General features: G+C 38.7%; 1 pseudogene; it reads left to right on the top strand.

Annotated features, from left to right (window-relative positions):
• Positions 1-7,116: 7,116 nt before the first annotated feature.
• Positions 7,117-8,932, top strand: LOC148775760 (olfactory receptor 8K3-like; annotated as a pseudogene).
• The last annotated feature ends 801 nt before the right edge of the window (positions 8,933-9,733 follow it).

Genomic DNA, 9,733 nt, shown 5'->3' with positions numbered 1-9,733 from the left:
ACATCAAAATACCCAAACACATATAAATGTGTTCAGAAACATCGCTGATCATGAGCTAAGTGGAAGTCAAGACTAAACAGTCCTATCACTACACATCTGGCAAGGTGGCCAAGACTCAATTTCTTTTTGATGAGAATGTGGAGAAACGAAACCCCTTTTAGTTGCCCAAGTAAGTGCATGTTGCTGTAAGGCTGGGAAAATAAGTGAGCAAAAATCTGAGCGTGTGCCTTCTCTGTGATGCAGCAGTTCCTTTCCTAAGAAATGGTGGGGACGGGAAGGCAAGCGATAGCATGTTTTGAGCAAATGTAGTCATTACAGCTGTTAAATAAAAACAATCCAATGTTATTGGTCATCATAAAAGGTCACTTTCTATGCTGTTAATGCAATATATTATGCACAGCAATGCAAGAAGATTGGGAAAGGGAAGGGAAAGGAGGGGAAGGGAAGGGAACGGATGAGGAAAAAAATAAATGGGCGTAACAGTAAATGCAACATAAATGGATATAATATTAAGTGACAGACTCTCCAGAAATTACATCAGTAGATACAAACAGAAAAGATACTGGTCTGTACTTATAAGATACTGACACTTTGTATGTTAAACTTTATTCAGAAAGTGAAAACACCAAAAATAGCAAAGATGATCTTAAAGAAAGACAGTAAAGTAGCAGAAGGTACACAATCACACATTGTGGCCTCCTATAAAGCTTCAGAAATTTAGAAAGCATTCTGCTGAGGACAGACTGATCAATGAAATGAGACTGATGAAGGAAACAGTCCAGCCATCTACTCTTATCTGACTGAGGGGAATCGCTGCTTTCTAAAGGAGAAGGAAGTATCTATTCAGTAAATGCTATTGAGTCATTTGCATATTTATTTTAGGAAAAATAAAAGGATTCAGATACCTACATATATGCTGCTGCTGCTGTCACTTCAGTCTTGTCCGAATCTGTGCGACCCCATAGATGGCAGTCCACCAGGCTCCCCTGTCCCTGGGATTCTCCAGGCAAGAACACTGGAGTGGGTTGCCATTTCCTTCTCCAATGCATGAAAGTGAAAAGTGAAAGTGAAGTCGCTTAGTCGTGTCCAACTCTTCGCGACCCCATGGACTGCAGCCCACCAGGCTCCTCCGTCCATGGGATTTTCCAGGCAAGAGTTCTGGAGTGGGGTGCCATTGCCTACTTCGACACATATGCTATGTAGAATCAGTTCTATATCAATTAAAGATCCAAATGTGAAAATGCAAACAATAAACATGTTAGAGGAAAGCATAGTAGGAAGTCTTTGTGATATTGAAATAGGTACAGATTGTTAAACAGAACACACAAAGAAGTAACTACATAAGATTTAAAAAGATTAACTGGACTATTTAAAGAAATTCTATACATCAAAATTGACAGTATGAACAAGAAACTCTGGTGGGAATGCAAACTAGTACAACCACTATGGAGAACAGTGTGGAGATTGCTTAAAAAACTGAAATAGAACTGCCATACGACCCAGCAATCGCACTCCTGGGCATACACACCAAGGAAACCAGAATTGAAAGAGACACATGTACTCCAATGTTCATCGCAGCACTGTTTATAATAGCCAGGACATGGAAGCAACCTAGATGTCCATTTGTAGATGAATGGATAAGAAACCTGTGATACATATACACAATGGAGTATTACTCAGCAATTAAAAAGAAAACATTTGAATCAGTTCTAATGAGGTGGATGAAACTGGAGCCTATTATACAGAGTGAAGTAAGCCAGAAAGAAAAACACCAATACAGTATACTAACGTATATATATGGAATTCAGAAAGATGGTAACGATAATCCTGTATACGAGACAGCAAAAGAGACACAGATGTATAGAACAGACTTTTGGACTCTGTGGGAGAGGGCGAGGGTGGGATGATTTGGGAGAATGGCATTGAAACATATATCTTGTCATATGTGAAACAAATCTCCAGTCCAGGTTCAATGCATAATACAGGATGCTCGGGGCTGGTGCACGGGGATGAACCAGAGGGATGATATGGGGAGGGGAGTTCAAGATGGGGAACACATGTACACCCAAGGCAGGTTCATGTCAATGTATGGCAAAACCAATACAATATGTTAAAGTAATTAGCCTCCAATTAAAATAAATAAATTAAAAAAAAGAATATTTACATCAGATATACATAATCAGACGTGTTATTTACATTGAGTGCATCTGAGAGAGGACTCAGTGTAAAATACAAAAACAACTCCTACAAATCAATAAACAATTCACATGAGTTACAATACAAAGTTAACAAAGGACATGAAAAAGCACTTTTTGAAAAAAAAAATACCTAAGTAACCTTTCAACACATGAAAGTGTTTTCAATTTCATTCAATATTAGAGTAATGTAAATTAAAATTAATGATACCTGTGTGCATCATCCAGAATGACTAAAAAGAAAATAATGGAAAATATTGAGTCTTGACTAGGATATTGAGCAATCATAACTATTTGCTGGTGAGAATTCATATTGATTATAACCACTCTGGAGATTCATTGTGCAGTATTTAATAATGCTGAATATAACTCTCCTATGACTCAGCAATTTCAGTATAAGGAATGTACCCAAATAGGAATGCGTTCAAGAATAAACCATTCTATATTAAATAATAGTAGGGACACAAAGAGTGTGGGAGTAACTTTTTAATTAGCATTAGCAAAAAACGTTTACATAACATTAGTACATCATTTTTATAAACTGTAAGTGATTATCTAACAAATATGGGGCAAAAATCTAATTTTCATTATTTTATGCTAAAGCTGAAACTGCAATACTTTGGCCACCTCATGCGACGAGTTGACTCACTGGAAAAGACTCTGATGCTGGGAAAGGTTGGGGGCGGGAGGAGAAGGGGACGACGGAGAATGAGATGGCTGGATGGCATCACCGACTCTGTGGACATGAGTTTGAGTGAACTCCGGGAGTTGGTGATGGACAGGGAGGCCTGGCGTGCTGTGATTCATGGGCTCGCGGAGAGTTGGACACGACTGAGCGACTGAACTGAACTGAACTGATAAAGACTCAGACATATGGAAAAATGTTTTTATTTTTATTGAAACATAGAATGAAATCGTATGTTCACAATATCACTAGTTCAGTTCAGTTCAGTCGTGTCCGACTCTTTGCAACCCCATGAACCGCAGCACACCAGGCCTCCCTGTCCATCACCAACTCCCAGAGTCTACCCAAACCCATGTCCATGGAGTCGGTGATGCCATCCAACCCCTTCTCCTCCTGCCCTCAATCTTTCCCAACATCGGGGTCTTTTCAAATGAGTCACTAATTATAAACCTCCAAACTGGAACCAATCCTTATATTTAACAATGCAATAATGTTTAACTAATTTGTAATTTATTCACAAGATGGAATTGTACACGAAATAAACAATGAGCAATCTATAATTACATATTATAAAGCATTGAGAAAAGCCAGACACATACACATACACATACAAGAATGACAGATACAGAATTTCTTTTATATAAAATAACAAAAATAGGTGAAAATAATCTATGCTGTTAGAAGTCAGAGAAATGGTTATATGAAAGTGTGTTTGTGTGTTTATTAGTGGAAAAGTTCATGGTAAAAACAAAAATAAAGGGTTCTTTTAGAGTCCTGGTAATGTTTCAGTTTAGGTTTTGTTATTGCTGTTTAATCTGGATTCTGATTATGCAAATGTGTTAAGTTTTAAGTTTATGTTGTACACATGTGTTAATATGTATGAAAGTGTTAGTCATTCAGTTTTGTCCGACTCTTTGCAACCCCATGGACTGCAACACCAGGTACTTTGTCCATGGAATTCTCCATGCAAGAATACTGGAGTGGTTTGCCATTCCCTTCTCCAGGGGATCTTCGTGACCCAAGGACTGAACCCGGGTCTCCCACATTGTAGGCAGATTCATTATTATCCGAGACATCAGGCCATGCTCCATTAATATGTATATTATACTCCAATAATAAAACACCGCAAATAAGGAGAAAGTTGATAACATAAATATTATTTTCCCTTGTGAATTTTTAAACAATGCAATAAGAATTTTTCAAATGTTTGTCCGTTACATCCTCAGCCATGAAGTCATGAAAAGCTGCTGTATTAAGAGGAGAAAATTAAGGGTTGCAAGAAAATCTAAAATGCCTACCCTATTAACACAATGTTTTGATTTCAGAGCTCTGGGTTGCAGTAGAAGAAACTTAACCAGGGAAAACTGTGGAAAGTTATCTAACATACTTTTATTTGTATAGGAATATAAAGATATCCTGCGTAATTCTGTCCCATTGGCTTTGCTTGAAGCTTTAAAATGCTTTGCATCTAATTATCAGACTGTATCATTTCTCCTCAGGAAGAGTCTCAAAGGAGCAAAGAAACCCATAAATTCTTCTCATTGGGTTGTTAGGAACAGACTGGGAACACAAGATTCCTCATTAGAGGTGAGTAGATTACATTATATGTGTTTCTGATTCTAAGAGTCCAGTGACTCATGGCCTCATCAATGACTTGAACTTTATTTCGTAATACCCCACCTTGGTGATTCAGCCATAGCTTTAACAGTCTGTTTTGATAACTGAAGTTTCTGGGCTAACCCTGTTGTAAACATCTTTGATTTTGGTATTGACCATTTGTTGATGTCCATGTGTAAAGTCGTCTCCTGTGTGGTTGACAAAGGGTGTTCGCTATGACCAGTGCATTCTTTTGGCAGAATTCAGTTAGCCTTTGCCCTGCTTCATTTTATTCTTCAAAGACAAATTTGCCTGTTACTCCAGGTTCTTTTGACTTACTACTTTTGCATTCCAATCCCCAATGATGAGTAGAACATCTTTTTTTTTTTTTTTTTTGGTTTTAGAATGGATTACATTCTTTGTAGCCAAAGATGGAGAAGCTGTTTACAGTTAGCAAAAACAAGACCTGGAACCGACTGTGACTCAGATCATCAGCTTCTCATAGCAAAATTCAGGCTTAAACTAAAGAAAGCTGGGAAAACCACTAGGCCAGCCAGGTATCAGTTCAGTTCAGTCCCTAAGTCAAGTCCGACTCTTTGCAGCCCCATGGACTGCAACACGCCAGGACTCCCTGTCCATCACCAACTCCTAGAGCTTGTTCAAACTCATGTTCATCAAGTCGGTGATGCCATCCAACCATCTAATCCTCTGTCATCCCCTTCTCCTCCTGCCCTCAATCTTTCCCAGAATCAGGGTCTTTTCCAATCAGTCAGTTCTTTGCATCAGGTGGCCAAAATATTGAAGTTTCAGCTTCAGCATCAGTCCTTTCAATGAATATTCAGGACTGATTTCCTTTAGGATGGACTGGTTGGATCTCCTTGCAGTCCGAGGGATTCCCAACTATCTTCTCCAACGCCACAGTTCAAAAACATCAATTCTTCTGTGTTCAGTTTTCTTTATAGTCCAACTCTCACATCCATACATGACTACTGGAAAAACCATAGCCTTGACTAGATGGACTTTTGTTGGCAAAGTGATGTCTCTGCTTTTTAACATGCTGTCTAGGTTGGTCATAACTTTTCTTCCAAGGAGCAAGCGTCTTTTAATTTCATGGCCACAGTCACCATCTGCAATGATTTTGGAGCCCCCCAAAATTAAGTCTCTCACTGTTTCTATTGTTTCCCTATCTATTTGCCATGAAGTGATGGGACCAGATGCCATGATCTTACTTTCCTGAATGTTCATTTTTAAGGTGTGACTTAAATCAAATCCTCTGTGAATATGCAGTGGAGATAATGAGTAGATTAAAGGCATTAGATCTAGTAAACGATGTGCCTGAAGAGCTATGGGCAGAGGTCCATGATATTGTACATGGCAGATAGGAGGGGAAAGGTGGACGTATGAAAGATTTCCTCTTTTTGGGCTCTAAGATCACTGCAGATGGTGACTGCAGCCATGAAATCAGAAGAGGATTGCGTCTTGGCAGGAAACCTATGAGAAACCTAGACAGTATGTTGAAAAGCAGAGATATAACTCTACCAACACAGGTCCATATAGTCAAGGCTATGGTCTTCCCAGTGGTCATGTATGGTTGTAAGAGCTGGACCGTAAAGAAGACAGAACACCAAAGAATTGATGCCTTAGAACTGTGGTGCTGGAGAAAACTCCCGAGAGTCCCTTGGACAGCAAGGAGATCAAACTACTCAGTCTTAAGGGAAATCAAACTCATTGTAAGGACTGATGCTGACGCTGAAGTTCCAGTATTTCAGTCATCTGATGCATACAGATGACTCAATGGAAAAGTCCCTGATGCTGGAAAAGACTGAAGGCAGAAGGAGAAGAGGGCACTGGAAGATGGGCTGGCTGGATGGCATCACTGATGCAATGGACGTGATCTTGAGCAAACTTTGGGAGGTGGTGAAGGACAGGGAGGTCTGGCATGCTGCAGTCCATGGGGTTGGAAAGAGTCAGACACAATGGGTGACTGGACAACAACAAACATCTTTATTATATTTTTTGATGAATGCTACACATTTAGTTTGATGTAGTATGTTTGTCCTCTTTGAATAGTGAAAAAAATATGTAACCCTTGGAAAGGGAGTTAATATTATTAAGAAACTCCACCTTTTAAGATTTTCATGATTACACTTGGACCCTTAGTGAAGATGTGAAATATGATATTTGATATCAGTTCAGTTCAGTTCAGTTCAGTCGCTCAGTCGTGTCCGATTCTCCGTGACAAATATGAAATTGATTTGATATAAATTGAATTTATTTCAAAATTTTAACACCAAATTATGACAGATCCCACAGTGTTTTCCAACTATGTCTGAATAAAAGTCTTTATCTTAATGTGTTTATCAGTTTAGTCAGTCCTTGTAATTTATCTGCTTCTAATATACCATGAGTTTCCCAGATTTATCCATATCATTGCAAGGATTAATGCCATTTGAAAGTCATCATTTTTTATTTTTTGTGGAGGTGAGGTCAAAATAAAATATTAAAGCATCCATTGCACTACATTTGGACTTCATCATACCATAATATCTAATTAGTTAGAGGACTCTCACTCCCTCCCACCTACAAATCCTTGAGGCTGTCAGATCATCCCTTAAATGACTAACTACACATCTAATGGAGATGGGAATGAAGAAGAAAATCCGTACAGATACAGGTTTACGCACAAGACAGTCCTTTCAAAATCATGAAGCGGCAATGTATATTTTACTTAAATTGAGGTTATTTTCCATTCTTTATTTATTTAGTAGCTCTTTCCAAAACTCACTTTATTCTGTCAAAAAATTATTTTGATATTTAAATATATGCATTTAAATGTATATTTTTGATCTCTCTTGGTAGATTACATTTGCTGTCATGCCTTTATTGTTGAAAGGTATAATTGGTGGCACCAGCAGAGGAGGGTAGGGGAGAAGGATTAGAAATGACTTAGTTTCTCTAACCTCTGTACTTAGTGTGGCTTTACAGTGAAGGTCCAATGTTCACCCTTGTCCACTGTATTTTGTACATCTTTTCAGGTGATGATTTGCCATTTGTATATCTCCTGTGAGAAATTTCTGTTCACATCCTTTGTCTGTTTTTAATTTGGGAGTTTTTCTGTTGTTGAATTATAAAAGTGTTTTGCATATTCAATATATTCGACACACCAAACATATGATTCCCAACTTTTTCCACTGTGAGGGTCACTTTTTTCATACTTTGAGAATGTCCTTTGACAGACAAAACTTTGTTTTAATTTTCATTTAGATAAAATCAAATTATTTATTATTTTTTGTACTGTTTATGTTTCCTGTCTAAGACACTTGTCAGGAGCTATGTGACTTGGGAGAGAGAGAACTGAGCTGCCAATTTAATTAACAAACCATAAACATAAGATTTAAGATTTTAACCAGTTATTACAGTGATAATCTCATCATAGCTCATGAAGGTTAATAATCATTTTCATATTTATTCCCAGTTTATGTTTCCTGAGTGGCCTGGCTGGACAAACACAATCTGGCGAACTGAACGCATTCATCCTCGCAGGACTCGCCGATCTCCCTGAGCTGCAGGCGCCTTTGTTTGGACTCCTCACTGTTTACACGATCTCAGTTGGGGGGAACCTGGGCTTGGTCATTCTCACCATGATAGACTCCAGGCTACACACACCCATGCACTTTTTCCTCAGACACCTGGCTTTTACTGATCTTGGTTACGCAACAGCTGTAGGACCCAAAATGCTAGTGAATTTTGCCGTAGATCAGCGTACAATCTCTTGTCACTGGTGCACTACTCAACTCACTTTCTTCAGTACGTTTATCACCAGTGAAATTCTCATTCTGTCTGCTATGGCCTATGACGGCTACGTGGCCATCTGTAGCCCCCTGCTCTACACAAGCATCATGTCACAAAGGTTATGTCACACACTAGTGGCCATTTCCTATCTGTGCAGCCTCTTTTTGTCTCTGCTGACCGTCATAAAGATTTTTATTTCGTCCTTCTGTGGTCATAATGTCATTAAGCATTTCTACTGTGAGAGTCTGCCCTTGATATCTTTGCTCTGTTCAGACACACGTGAAAGTAAATGGATGATTCTGATCTTTTCGATTTTTAATTTGGCTTCATCTCTTCTGATTGTTCTCGTGTCCTATATTTGATCCTTGTCGCCATCTTCAGGATGAAATCGGCGGAAAGCAGACGCAGGACTCTCTCCACCCGTGGCTCTCATTTGACCGTGACGGTCATATTCTGTGGCACCATCTTCCTCATGCGCGTGCAGCCCAAGTCCAGTGATTCCTCTGACACTGATAAAACGGCACCTTTATTTTATACTTTGGTAATACACATGCTGAATCCGATGATCTGCAGTTTGAGGAACAAAGAGGTAAAAAATGCCCTGTCTAGAAACTGGAAAATATGTGCAAATGTGCTATTTAAAATTCTCTCTAGGACGTGTTAACAATGGGTGATGCATTAGTGAATGTATACTATTAATGGTGTTGTTTAAGCCTTGTAAATTTACCTCTATTGGATGAACAAGAATTGATGTATGAGAAGCATAGTATATGAGACAGCAAAAGAGACACAGATGTATAGAACAGTCTTTGGGACTCTGTGGGAGAGGGCGAGGGTGGGGTGATTTGGCAGAATGGCATTGAAACATGTATATTATCATATGTGAAATGAATCACCAGTCCAGGTTCGATGCATGATACAGGATGCTCAGGGCTGGTGTACTGGGATGAACCAGAGGGATGGGATGGGGAAGGAGGTGGGAGGGGGGTTCAAGATGGGGAACACATGTACACCCGGGGCGGATTCATGTCAGTGTAAGGCAAAACCAATGCAATAATGTAAAGTAATTAGCCTTCAATTAAAATAAATCAGTTAAAAATAAGAAAACTATTCATTAGTTTGAAACAAAATATATCATTAACAGATGACTAATCCCTGCTCAAATATTCACCCATGCCTAGTTTCAGGCCCTCATCTAATTGCCATTCCCACGTGTTCTCATGTGTAACCTATTTTGTGTCTCTTCCTTAAAGCACTTATTTTTATAAACCAGATAATGTATAGAACATTCACAGTTTTTCTGTAGTGCTAGCAGAGTAAAAGGTACAAAAAAGAATGGCTGATAAATATTACATAAATGATTCATTCAAGAAATTAAGCAATCATTGACTTTGTAACAACCAAGACTCATTCTTCATGAGGCTTAGAAAAAATACGGAAAATTTGCAGAAAGAAAAGTAGCTGT

This window comes from Moschus berezovskii, chromosome 14 (genome assembly GCF_049115385.1).
Source record: "Moschus berezovskii isolate FMDL1 chromosome 14, NW_MosBer_1.0, whole genome shotgun sequence".
In the NCBI taxonomy this organism is placed as follows: Eukaryota; Metazoa; Chordata; class Mammalia; order Artiodactyla; family Moschidae; genus Moschus; species Moschus berezovskii.
The sequence above is the reverse complement of the archived record's forward strand: the minus strand, read 5'-3'. Positions and strand labels throughout refer to the sequence as shown.